Source organism: Scyliorhinus torazame, chromosome 18 (assembly GCF_047496885.1).
Source record: "Scyliorhinus torazame isolate Kashiwa2021f chromosome 18, sScyTor2.1, whole genome shotgun sequence".
NCBI classification, from domain to species: Eukaryota; Metazoa; Chordata; class Chondrichthyes; order Carcharhiniformes; family Scyliorhinidae; genus Scyliorhinus; species Scyliorhinus torazame.
The window spans coordinates 23,337,895-23,350,870 of NC_092724.1; the positions used below are offsets into that span (position 1 = coordinate 23,337,895).

Genomic DNA, 12,976 nt, shown 5'->3' on the forward strand with positions numbered 1-12,976 from the left:
TTTCCCGTTGCTGCAACCCCTCCAGCCCACCAACTTCGGGGGCCAATGCAATCCAATTCTGGCATCATCTGCATTTCCAGTCTTTACCTCACTGTCACTGGCAGTCGTGACATCAGCAAGCTAGGGGCTAGCAGGAGGAATTTTCTCCCTAAACACCTCTGCTCTCCTTTCAAAGGGTCCTGAAATCCTATCTCCTTGATCAAGTCTACCTCTTGGTTACCTATTCTGACATCTTGTTATGTGACTCTTATCAAATGCTATTGGTAGCACCATGGGATGTTCAACAAACAATGTTTCCAAATTTGGAGACAGTCCAAAGGCAGAATTTGGGGCTCTTCAACATTGGGCGAGGCGATGTTTACAGGTGTGTCAGTAGGCCGTAGTGGTTGCATCAAGATGAGTGTGTGAATTAAATAGATGCATTTTGGGGGCATCAGGTGGCATTTTGTAGGGGAAGACATGCACGAGGTGGCTCCCGCCAGAGTGCTGCACTTTTTACCCTTTAAAAAAAGTTTTTTTTTCAGATTAAGGGGCAATTTAGCGTGTCCAATCCACCTACCCTGCACGTATTTGGGTTGTGGGGGTGAGACCCACGTAGACACAGGGAGAATGTGCAAACTCCACACGGACAGCAACCCTGGGCCGGGATCGAACCTCGGAGCCATGAGACGGCAGTGCTAACCACTACGCCACCATACACCTTCATTTTGCCCTTTCCATGTAGTTAAGGGGTATTTTATTTCAAAACCCACAGAATTAATGTAAGGCTCCTATATAGGTGAAACGGCCAGAAAAAACAGGGGGCAAAAAAGTAGACAGTAGAAGTTCCCTGACAGAATCAGAGGTTTCTCGGAGCTCGTCGGCAGAAAAGATGGCGGAGGCAACCTCTTGGCCTCCAGCCACTCCACTAACGGCCGAGGTGCTTTCAAATATCTTGGCGAAAGAATTTGATAAGCACTGGCAGTGGACCTCTGCAAATTAATAGAGGCGGTTTGGCCCCCATCCGAGTAGCTCTGGAGAAGACCAACAAAACTGTGAAGGCCCATGGAGCTACAATAAAAGACATGGAAATGGACCTTCTGAGGCACAGTGATCAGACTGCCTCTACGGAATTGGAGATGTCTCTGAAGACGAAGGCAAATGATTTAGAGAATCGATCCAGAAGACAAAACATTCAAATTGTGAGGCTGCCTGAGGGGATGGAAGGCGCAAAGCCTATGGAGTATGTTGCAGAGATGTTCGGGAAGACAGTGTGGAAGGGTGGATTCACATCCTCTTCTGAGTTGGATTGGGCCCACCATACACTCCACCGCATTAAATGGGAAGGCCACGCCATCAGCTTTTACCAGGATATGGGAGCAGAGCTGGCGAAGAGAGCTGCGTTCAACAAAGCCAGGATGCATTTTAATACATTGAAGTATGTTGGTTCCTTGTGGTTTTCTGCCCAATACACCCAAACCAAGGCACGAAACAAGACGGAGTAAAATCTCAGGCAACCAAACATGGGGATATTAGCAAATAAAAAGTGAGCCTACTCATACGGTCGATGACTATTCAGAACCAGTCCACAGGCTGAGCTGCCTGTGTCTTAATTTTTAATAAATAATTTTTATTAAAGGTTTTCATAAAATATCAATAACAAAATGAGAAAGAAAAAAGAACCCAACAGGGTTAACTCCAAAACAATCTAAAAAAGCAACCCCCCAAACCCCTCCCCCCCGTACATAAATAATAAATTAACATTAACACCCCGACTTAACACAACAGCTGTATACACCCCCTCAAACCCTCCCATGTAAATAACAAACAAAAATAAGGTTAACCCGCCCCCCTGGCTGCCATTGACCAATGTCTGCCGTTCTGCCAGGAAGTCTAAGAACGGTTGCCACAGCCTAAAGAACCCTTGTACCAACCCTCTCAAGGCGAATTTCACCCTCTCCAATTTAATGAACCCTGCCATATCGCTGATCCAGGATTCCACGCTTGGGGGCCTCGCATCTTTCCACTGAAGGAGAATCCTTCGCCGGGCTACCAGGGACGCAAAGGCCAGAATTCCGGCCTCTTTCGCCTCCTGCACTCCCGGCTCCTCTGCCACCCCAAATATTGCGAGCCCCCAGCCCGATCTGACCCTGGATCCTACCACCCTCGACACCGTCCTCGCTACGCCCTTCCAAAATTCCTCCAGCTCTGGGCATGCCCAGAACATATGAGTGTGATTTGCTGGGCTCCCTGAGCACCTTGTGTCTTAATTCTAACATCACAACACTCATGATCTCTGACTCACACCTCAATTCAGCTTTAAAAAAATCCTGTATCTGAATATTTGATAAACAGGCCGATAAGTAATAAGCTTCTGACTGAATGTGAGCGACCATCTGCCATCTTGAGGAATAATAACCCTGGAAGTTAGAACTATCTTTTGTGGGAGCTGGTAGAAGGGCTGGGAGCCCCGATCGGGATGGAAGAGATAGCGGAGGGTCTGAAGGCCATGCAGTCGGGTAAAGCCCCGGTGCCGGACAGAACCCAGTGGAGTTCTATAAAAAGTTCTCTGGGATATTGGGACCGCTGTTGATGAGGACATTCAATGAGGCAACGGAGCGTGGGGTGCTTCCCCCGATGATGTCACAGACCACGATTCCGCTGATCCTGAAGCGGGACAAGAACCCGGAGCTGTGTGGGTCCTACAGGCCGATATCCCTATTGAATGTGGACGCCAAACTGCTGGCCCAAATTTTGTCCTCTAGGGCTGAGGACTGTGTGCCGGACGTTATTGGAGAGGACCAGACGGGGTTTGTTAAGGGAAGGCAGTTGGTGGCCAATGTAAGAAGGTTGTTAAACGTGATCATGATGCCCCTGGAAGGTAGGGAGGTGGAAGTAGAGGTCACAATGGACGCAGAGAAGGCTTTTGCTCGAGTAGAATGGGAATATCTGTGGGAGGTACTGGGACGGTTCGGATTTGGGCGGGCTTTATTGACTGGGTCAGGTTGCTGTATCAAGCTACTGTGGCAAGTGTACGGACGAACAGGACAACATCGGACTATTTTCGGCTGCATCGGGGGACGAGGCAGGGATGCCCCCTCTCCCCACTGTTGTTCGCGTTAGCCATAGAGCCGCTGGCAATTGCACTGAGAGCTTCAAGGGGCTGGAGGGGGCTGGTCCGGTGGGGGGGCACACAGTCTCGCTCTACGCAGACGACCTGCTCCTGTATATATCAGACCCAGCAGAGGGGATGGAAGAAATCAGAAGGATTCTGGGGGAATTTGGCCGGTTTTTAGGGTATAAACTTAATATGGGGAAAAGTGGGATGTTTGCAATCCAGGCAAGGGGACAGGAGAGGCGACTGGGGGAACTGCCATTTAGAGTACATGGGGAAAGTTTTCGGTACCTAGGCATCCAAGTGGTGCGGGAAAGGAATGGCTGCACAAACTAAATCTGGCCCGACTAGTTCAAATGAAGGACGATTTTCGGAGGTGGGACGCGCCCTCGTTGTCACTAGCTGGGAGGGTGCAGACGGAGAAGATGACGGTCCTCCCGAGATTCCTGTTTGTGTTTCAGTGTCTCCCCATCTTTATTCCGAGATCCTTTTTTAAACGGTTCAACAAAGTGATCACTGGCTTTGTATGGGCGGGCAAGACCCCGCGAGTAAAAAAGGGGATGCTTGAGTGTAGCCGGGGAGAGGGCGGGCTGGCGCTGCCAAACTTCAGTATTTACTACTGGCCGGTGAATATAGCAGTGATCAGGAAGTGGGTGGTGGGGGAGGGGGAGGCATGGGAGCGTATGGAGGCACTTCATGCAACGGCACCAGCTTGGGGGCGTTGATAACGGCGCCTCTGCCATTCCCGCCGGCACGGTACTCCACCAGCCCCGTGGTGGTGGCGGCCCTGAGAGTCTGGGGGCAATGGAGGAGACATGTGGGAGCGGAGGGAGCATTGGTCTGGTCCCCAATCTGTAACAACCATCGGTGTGCCCCGGGAAGTATGGATGGGGATTTCGGAGATGGCAGAGAGCAGGGATTGAGAGGATGGGGGATATGCTTATAGAGGGAGCTTTTCTAGCTTGAGGGAGCTGGAGGAGAAATTTGGATTGGCATGGGGAAACAAGTTTAGGTACCTGCAGGTGCGGGACTTCCTATGTAGGCAGGTTTCAACCTTCCCGCTCCTACCACCAAGGGGGATACAGGACAGGGTAATTTCCAGAGGGTGGGTTGGAGAAGGGAAGGTCTCCGACATCTACAGGGAACTCATGGGGTCAGAGGGGACGCAGACGGAGGAGCTGAAGCGCAAGTGGGAAGAGGAGTTGGGCGGAGAGATAGATATTGGTCTCTGGGCTGACGCGCTGAGCAGAGTCAACGCGTCCACAACATGTGCCAGGCTCAGCCTGATACAGTTTAAGGTTGTTCACCGGGCTCACATGACAGTGGCCCGGATGAGCAGGTTCTTTGGTGTAGAAGATAGGTGCGCAAGGTGTGCGGGATGGCCAGCAAACCATGTCCACATGTTCTGGACATGCCCAAAGCTTAGGGGATTCTGGAAGGGGTTTGCAGATGTCATGTCTACGGTGTTGAAAACAAGGGTGGCAATGAGTCCAGAGGTAGCGATTTTCGGGGTGTCGGAAGATCCGGGAATCCAGGAGGAGAAAGCGGCAGACGTTCTGGCCTTCGCTTCCCTGGTAGCCTGGAGACGGATATTATTAGCTTGGAGGGACTCAAAGCCGCCGAAGTCAGAGACCGGGCTTTCAGACATGGCTAGCTTTCTCTGTTTGGACCTTCTTTTCTTTGTTCACCTTGAGAGGGTCACTGTTAGGGTTCGCCCGAAGGTGGCAACCGTTCGTCGACTTCTTTGCGGAAAATTAATCGTCAGCAGAAAGGGGGGGGGGTTGTTTAGTTTAGAGTACGGGGGTTAATAAAGGTGGGACCTGTAAGGGAGGAAGACGGCTTTTGCACTATGTTTATAAATTCATGTACATTGTTTATTTTGTTGTTGTTGTGAAACCAAAAATACCTTATTAAAAAAAAAGAACTATCTTTTGTGCTGTAACGCATCAAATTATTTTATACAGTGAATTATTTTCAAGTGCAGTGACTGGTATTTCAGTAAACAATAGCCATTCTGCAACATCCCACAAGCAGCACAGGGGAGTCAGCCTGCCAAACAAATATGTTACAAGACATATGTACTGATGTATTTGAATTTCAATTGTTGCAAATGTTGTGATCATGATCATTTGTATTGTGTGTGAATTTAAAAAAAAAAAAAGAATTTACAGTGCAGAAGGAGGCCATTCGGCCCATCGAGTCTGCACCGGCTCTCGGAAAGAGCACCCCACCCAAGGTCCACACCTCTACCCTATCCCCATAACCCAGTAACCCCACCCTACACTAAGGGCAATTTTGGACACTATGGGCAATTTAGCATGGCCAATCCACCTAACCCGCACATCTTTGGACTGTGGGAGGAAACCGGAGCACCCGGAGGAAGCCCACGCACACACGGGGAGGATGTGCAGACTCCGCACAGACAGTGACCCAAGCCGGAATCGAACCTGGGACCCTGGAGCTGTGAAGCATTTGTGCTATCCACAATGCTACCGTGCTGCCCTAATTGCATGGAGATAAACAAATGTAATAAATTTTGAGGCTGATGAGGGCACTATTGTTGGCACTCTTGCATTCTCGCCGGTCAAGTATTCCATGATCCCAGTGGTGGTATCAGCGTTGAGGGTATGGAATCAATGTCGGCAGCACTAGGATGGTAGGTATGTCCCTGTGGGCGCCGATTTGTGTCAACCCCAGGTTTGTTCTGGCAGGTCTGGATGCAAGGTTTCGGGGTGGGGACGATTGAGGATAGAGTATGTTCGGGACCTGTTTGTGGGGGTGTAGGTTTGTGGAATTAGAGGAGTTTGAGGTGGTGTATTTTCTACCGAAGGGGAATGGGTTCAGGGAAGGGAGGGTGCTCTGGTGGAGGAGGTCCAGTGCAAGTGGGAGTTGTTGTTGGGAGGGGCGTTGAGTGAGGCACTGGGGAGGATAAACTTGTCTTCGTCATGTGCAAGACTGAGTCTCATACAGTTTAAGGTGGTGCCTAGGGCTCATATGACAAGGTCTAGGATGAGTCGGCTTGTTCTAGGGGTGGAGGAGGTGTGGGCGGTGCACAGGGAGTTCAGTGAACCACAGCCATCTGTCCGAAGTTGGAGGAGTTCCGGAAAGAGTTTGTGAACGTAATGCCGGAGATTTGGAGAGTGGAGGTGGCACCAAGGCGGTGGGTGGCGCTATTTGGGGTGTCGGAGGATCCGGGAGTGCAGGTGGGGAGAGAGGGTGGCGTAGCAGCCTTTGCCTATCTGATAACCCAGAGGTGGATCTTGTTGTGCTGGCGGGACTCAGAGCCGCCGAAAGCAGGAGCATGGGTGAGCAACTTGGCAGAGTTCCCCATAGGGGCTGGTTTAGCATAGTGGGCTAAACAGCTGGCTTGTGATACAGGACAAGGCCAGCAGCGCGGGCTCAATTCCCATACTGGCCTCGCTGAACAGGCGCTGGAATGTGGCGACTAGGGGCTTTTCACAGTCATTGAAGCCTACTTGTGACAATAAGCGATTATTATTATTATGGGGCGGAGGAGAGGTTCTCCACAAGGTGGAGACTGTTCATTGACTTCATTAAGGGACATTAACACGCCAGTGGGACGAGGGAGGGGTACTTTGTGATTTGTTTTGGTTTGGGGGGGGCGGGTGTAAAAGGAGGGGGTGGTACAGGGAAATAATGGTAATTGCACATGGCTAACTGTTGCTTGCTTGTTTCAGTTCTGTATATATTTGAAAATACCTCCAATATAATTTTTTCCAAAAAAAAACATTGGGGGGCTGATGTTGGTCAAAGAATTATTTTGATCAGGACACCAGGAGAACTTTTCTGTTTTGCTTTGAGCAGTGTCACAAGATTTTATACATCCAGCTGAACAGACACGGAGGGTCTCAGTTTTGAGTCGTATTTGAGGATGATGCCCCTACCAGTGCAGCATGACTTCATAAAAGCAAATTACTGCAGATGCTGGAATCTGAAACCAAAAGAGAAAATGCTGGAAAATCTCAGCATATCTGGCAGCATCGGTAGGGAGAGAAAAGAGCTAACGTTTCGAGTCCAGGAGACCATTTGTCAAAGCTCATGATTGCACAGGAAGATAGACATTGCTCTGTACCTTAATATTATTTACTGTTATATATCCTTAGATCTCCTTAAATAATAAAAATCCGTCAATCTCAGCCCTAAAATTGAATTGATGCCCAGTATTCAGTGTTATGAAACGTAAATACTTATCTAAGTTTGGGAACTACAGACCCCGGTGGTCCCTGGGATTTTTGCGCACGTGCTGGTTGGAAACTAGCTACACATACGCAGTTGGTGCCCTTCACATCTTCAGGACAGGAATCGGCCCACTGTACATGTGCTGTTCATTTCTTTTACGTCTTTAGGTGGGGAACTCATACAGTGCGCCTGCGCAGAAGAAAATGGGAAGGGAAACATTGCAAAATTTTAGGTGACCTAAAGAGGAGTGCCAATGCAGAGGTGTTCCAGGGAGCAGGACAGTAGGAGGGGGGCAGGGAGAGGTCCTAAACAAGGGAGTGGGACAGAAACAAATCCTGGAAGACAGCACTAGGTAAAGAATTAGTAGATCCTGTTAAACAAAGTTAAGAGAAAGAAACAGAACAACTGACTCCTAATTAAAGAGGAAGAACTGTAGGGAGAGGATGTGAAGCAATTTGGGCTTGAGAAAGGTCTTGAAGATCTGAGAGGGCAGTCGAAGGTTGGTGACTCTGTGCGGATTCCAATGGTGACATGCAGGGAAGAAGTCGCACATGAGGTGGTTCCTGCCAGAGAACTTTATTTAAACTCTTTTTTGCCCGATATTTGAAGGAAATATGGCCTCAAATTTGCTTTTATTGATGGGTTAAGTATCCCACATCAAGGAGATGCCCAACAGATACTGGACCAGGCAGCAGAAAAAGAACTAGCCTTGAATTTGGAAGTTTCAAGAGTCCTGTCTGGAAGGAAAATGGTGGAGGTTGCTGCGGTATCAGGGTCCACTCCTATTGTGATCTTAGCAGTGGAACTACAGAAATTACGCCAGGAGGTCTCAGGGGACCATGAGAAAGCGACTGAGGCGTCAAAGTCCTTGTTCCGAGCAGCCTTGGCTAAGGTGGACAAGGTGCAGGCTGTAGAGCTGAAGGAGGTGGGGGTAGCTCTGTCTAGGTAGTGATCAGATCCCTACCCTAGAAGGGAAGATGGCACGGGTGGCCAATAATAAAATATTAAGGACCAAGGTGAATGACTTAGAAAATCGGTCTCGGATCAGAACTTGAGGGTGGCTGGGTTGTCAGGGGGCCCGAGCCCGACAAAAGTTCATGTCGCAGTTGTTTTGGAAGAGGGGGAAATGGTGACCCCTCTTGAGCTGGATTCTGCCCTCAGGTGGTTGAGGCTGAAGCCCGTGCAGGTGAACCACCACATGCGATCATCGTGCGCTTCCACAGCTTTCAGGGCAAAGAAAGAGTTTTCCGGTGGGCAAAGGATCATCGTGATTGCAGATGGGAGGGCCATGCAGTGAGAATTTATCAAGATGTTGGAGCAGTGCTAGCCAGGAGGCATGCTGCATTCAATGAGGCCAAGGCTGCGTTGTATCGCAGTACAGGTCGATTTGGCCACTGAGAGGCTTACGAAAACAGAGACGTTTGCTTTGAGACGCCAGAGGAAGCTGAAGCGTTGGTGGAGAGAAATGAAGTGGGGCTGAGAGAAATGTTTTTTTGTATTGGTTGGGTGATGTTCGTATGGAGACGGGTGGGTGATTTCGGTTTTTTTTTTTTAATGGGGTGGTTTTTTTTTGGCGGTTTAGGAGTTTTTTCTTAATTGGGAATTTTATTGTGGGGTTGATTATTGCTCATGTTTCTTTGTGTTTTTTCTTTTCTTTGGAGCAGTGGGCTGGTTGGTATTTTTGATGAAAGGGGGCCACCCCGCTAGCTAAGATAGTTAATTGGAGTGAAGTGATGGGGTAGCTGCAGCTCATATGGTGGGGGGCATTTAAGTATGGGCTTAGGGGTTTTGTTTTTGTGTTGGATGGGGTTTTGGGGGCCAGGGAGGGAGGAGTCTTTGGTTGCCTGGCCGATGCTGGCTTAGCTGTGATGGTGGTGTGAGGTGGAGTGGGATGGGGGGGCTTGGAGAGGTGGGTTAGTTTTCTGACGGTGGCTAGGGACTCTTCTTTGTTTGGTCGTGTTTGGGATTTTGCGACATCTTGGGTTGGCTGGATGTCAGCTCTCCTTGAGGTCGCTGGACTGCCTCGCAGGGTGGGAATGGCTGACCCTGGTACAGAGGGGGAGAGCCCAAACGAACCCCCCCGCCCCCCCAAAATCTGGCTGGTCACATGGACGTGAGGGGGTTGAGTGGGCTGGTAAAGGGATCTAGGGTGTTTGCGCACCTTAGGGGATTGAAGGCTGATGGGGCGCTGGTGCAGGAGACCCATTTGGTGTTAAAGATCAGTTACGGCTGTGGAAGGGTTGGGTGGGCTAGTGTTTAATTCAAATTTTGACAGTAGGGCCCAGGGGGCAGCGATCTTCATTGTTAAGAAGGTAGCTTTTTCGGCGGCTAAAATTTTGACAGATCTAAATGGGAGATATGTTAAGGTTAGTGGGTTGTTGGTAGGTGCTCCACTGGTGCTGGTCAATGTCTATGCCCCAAACTGGTATGACACAGCTTGTATCAAAAAGTTGCTGTCACTGATCCCTGATTTGGACTCTCACCAGCTATATCTGGGAGATGACTTTAACTGTCTATTGTATCCTCGATTAGATTAAGTAGAGGCCTAAGGCTGTGAAATAAAGGTACGTTTGGCCTTCATGGAGAAGCTGGGGTTTGTTCAGGTTGGGTAATTGTCGGTCAATGTTCAGAGACTGCTTAGATTTTGTTTTGTCCCCCTCTCCAGCCCCTGAGCCGGAGGTGATTATTTCATTAGATGCGGAAAAGGCATTCAAAAGGGTGGAGTGGAGTTATTTGTTTGAGATCCTCGGGATGTTTGGCTTTGGGCCTAGATTGATAGCTTGGATCCAGCTCTTATATAGGGCCCCCACCGCAAGTATTCATATGAATGCCTTGAGTTTGAATTATTTCCACCCGATGAGATGCACGAGACAGGTGGAGATTTTGCCTTCCACATTGTGGGAGGCTCTGAACGCAGTTATTAAAGGGGAGATAATTTCTTACAAGGCACATAAGGAGGAGTGAAAGTGTGGAGAAGCAGAGGTTGGTGGATGCCATCCTGGAGGTCGATCGCCAATACTCGGTTAGTCAGATATTGGAACTACGAGCAAGTAGAAAGTAATTGCAGTTGGAGTTTGGGTGGGGCGGTGTGCCGACTGCGACGTTTGAGGGAGGGCTTTTTATGAGCATGGGGAGAAGGCCAGTCACCTGTTAGCACACCAGCTGAGGTGTCAGAAAGCTTCTCGGGAAATAGTGCAGGTAAAGGACGCAGGTGGCAGGTTGGTCTCTGCCCCAGCCAAGGTTAATGAGGCACTTGAGGTTTTTTGCTGTAACCATTACGAGTCAGAGCCCCCATGGACGGGTTGTCAATGTTGGAGCTCTTAGATGATTTGTTTATCCTGGTGTTGGAGCAGGAGAGAAGGGAGAGACTGACCTCAGAGGAAGTAATGAAATGCATGGGTCTGATGCAGTCGGTAAGGTGTTGGGGCCGGACGGATTCCCGATCAAATTTTATAAGAGGTTTGCAGGATAGTTGTTGGAAATGTTTTGATATCTTGGGAGACTTTGCCAATCACATTGGCGCAGGCATCAATCTCCTTGATCTTAAAGAAAGACTTAAAAAAAAAAAAAAAGAACTTAGAGTATCCAATTCATTTTTTCCAATTAAGGGGCAATTTAGCCTGGTCAATCCACCTGCCCTGCACATCTTTGGGTTGTGGGGGTGAAACCCACGCAGACACGGGGAGAATGTGCAAACTCCACACGGACAGTGACCCAGAGCCGGGTTCGAACCTGGGACCTCGGCGCCGTGAGGCTGCAGGGCTAGCCCACTGCGCTGCTCTGATCTTAAAGATAGATAAGGAGCCAGCAGAGTGTGGGTCATGTTGTCCTATTTTGTTGTATGATGTAGATGCGAAGTTGTTGGCGAAGGTCTTGGCTATCCGCTTGGAGCCTTGCCTCCCAGGGGTTATATCAGAGGAGCAGATGGAATTTCTTAAGGTTAGGTAATTGTCGGCAAATGTTCAGCGACTGCTTAAATATTGTTTTGTTCCCCTCTACAGCTCCAGAGCTGTTTATTTCACTAGATGCGGAAAAGGTGTTTGATAGGGTGAAGTGGGGTTATTTGTTTGAGATCCTCGGGAGGTTTGGCTTTGGGACTTGATTTATAGCTTAGATCCAGCTCTTATATAGGGCCCCCACGAAGGCAGCATGTGGCAGTGGTTAGCACTGGGACTGCGGCGCTGAGGACCCGGGTCGAATCCCGGCCCTGGGTCACTGTCCGTGTGGAGTTTGCACATTCTCCCTATGTCTGCGTGGGTATCACCCCACAACTCAAAGATGTGCAGGTTAGGTGGATTGGCCACGCTAAATTACCCCTTAATTAGAAAAAAAATAATTGGTTACTCTAAATTTTAAAAACAAAATATAGGGCCCCTACCGCGAGTATTCATATGAAGGTGTTGAGTATGAAGTATTTCCACCTGATGAGATGCACGAGACAGGGGTGTCCACTCTCCCAGCTAGTGTTTGCTGTGGCAATTGAGCCTGTGGCCATAGCGTTGAGGTCATCTACGAAATGGAGGGAAATGGGGGGAAATGGAGCATAGGGTATCACCATATGCAGGCGAATGCTTTCCGGCGAATCTGGCAGAGAGGGGAGCCGATCTGGGGAGGTTGCCCTTTCGCCTGGTCCAGCTTCCATTATCTGGGAATCCAGATGGCCTCACTCCATGAACTGCATTTTAGGGGTGTGGTCAAAGCAGTGAAGGCTGACCTGGGGAGCTGGGAAACCCCCCCGCTGACCTTGGCAGGTAGGGTTCAGTCGGTAAAAATTTATATCCTCCCAAGGTTTTTATTTTTGTTTCAGTGCCTTCCAATTTTCCTCCCTAAATCTTTCTTTGTGATAGTCAGTAAAATGTTAGATTGTATTTGGGCAGGTAAGACTCAACCAATTCACAGGGTGTTTTTCAAGGAATAGGCAGTCGGGGGGTGGGGGTATAAAAATCTATTACTTTATTATTGGGTGGCAAATATTGAGAGGGTGCCGGGGTGGTACAGGGAGATGGAGTCTTTGTGGGGGCGGATGGAGGGAGGTGCCTGTAGAGGCTCTAGTTTCAGCACCTTGGTTACAGCTCCTCTTCCGTTCCCCCCTGGCTAAATGGTCTTCCAGTCCGGTGGTGGTGGCCATCTTGAGAATATGGAGGCAGTTTAGGCAGAATTTGAAACTGAATGCCAAGTCATTGTTGGCCCCAATCTGTGAGAATCATTTTGTACTGGTGACCTTGGACTTGTTGTTTGGATCATGAAGGGAGGAGAGGTTGGGGAAGTTTGGAAATTTGTTTATAGATGGGAATTTTGCTGATTTTGAGGTGGGCAAGTACTAGCTTTCGAGAGCTAATCTGTTCTAGTATTATCAGGTAGATGCCTTTGTACGCAAGGGGATTTCTTCCTTCCCCTGGTGCCTCCGCCCTCGTTGATGAATTGGGTTCTTTCGGTGGTGGATGTAGGGGATGGGAAGATGTCGAAAATTTATAGTTGGCTTGTGTTGATGAACAAGTTCCGCTGGAGCAGGTTAAGAGGAAGTGTGAGGAGGATCTGGACCAGGTGTTTGAGGGCGGGGAGGGGTGTTTGCAGTGAGTCTACACAGAGTCAACTCTACCCCTTTGTGCCTGATTCAGTTTAAAGTGGTTCATATGGCACATCTGACCAGGTCACAGATGAGTGGGTTCTTCTCAGAAGTAG

The 12,976-nt window shown here is 49.2% G+C and overlaps 1 protein-coding gene across 1 annotated transcript in view; it reads right to left on the reverse strand.

Moving 5' to 3' along the window:
* Nucleotides 1–12,976, reverse strand: part of ell (elongation factor RNA polymerase II) — a 225,952-nt gene that overhangs the window by 64,619 nt on the left and 148,357 nt on the right. The window lies entirely within an intron of this gene.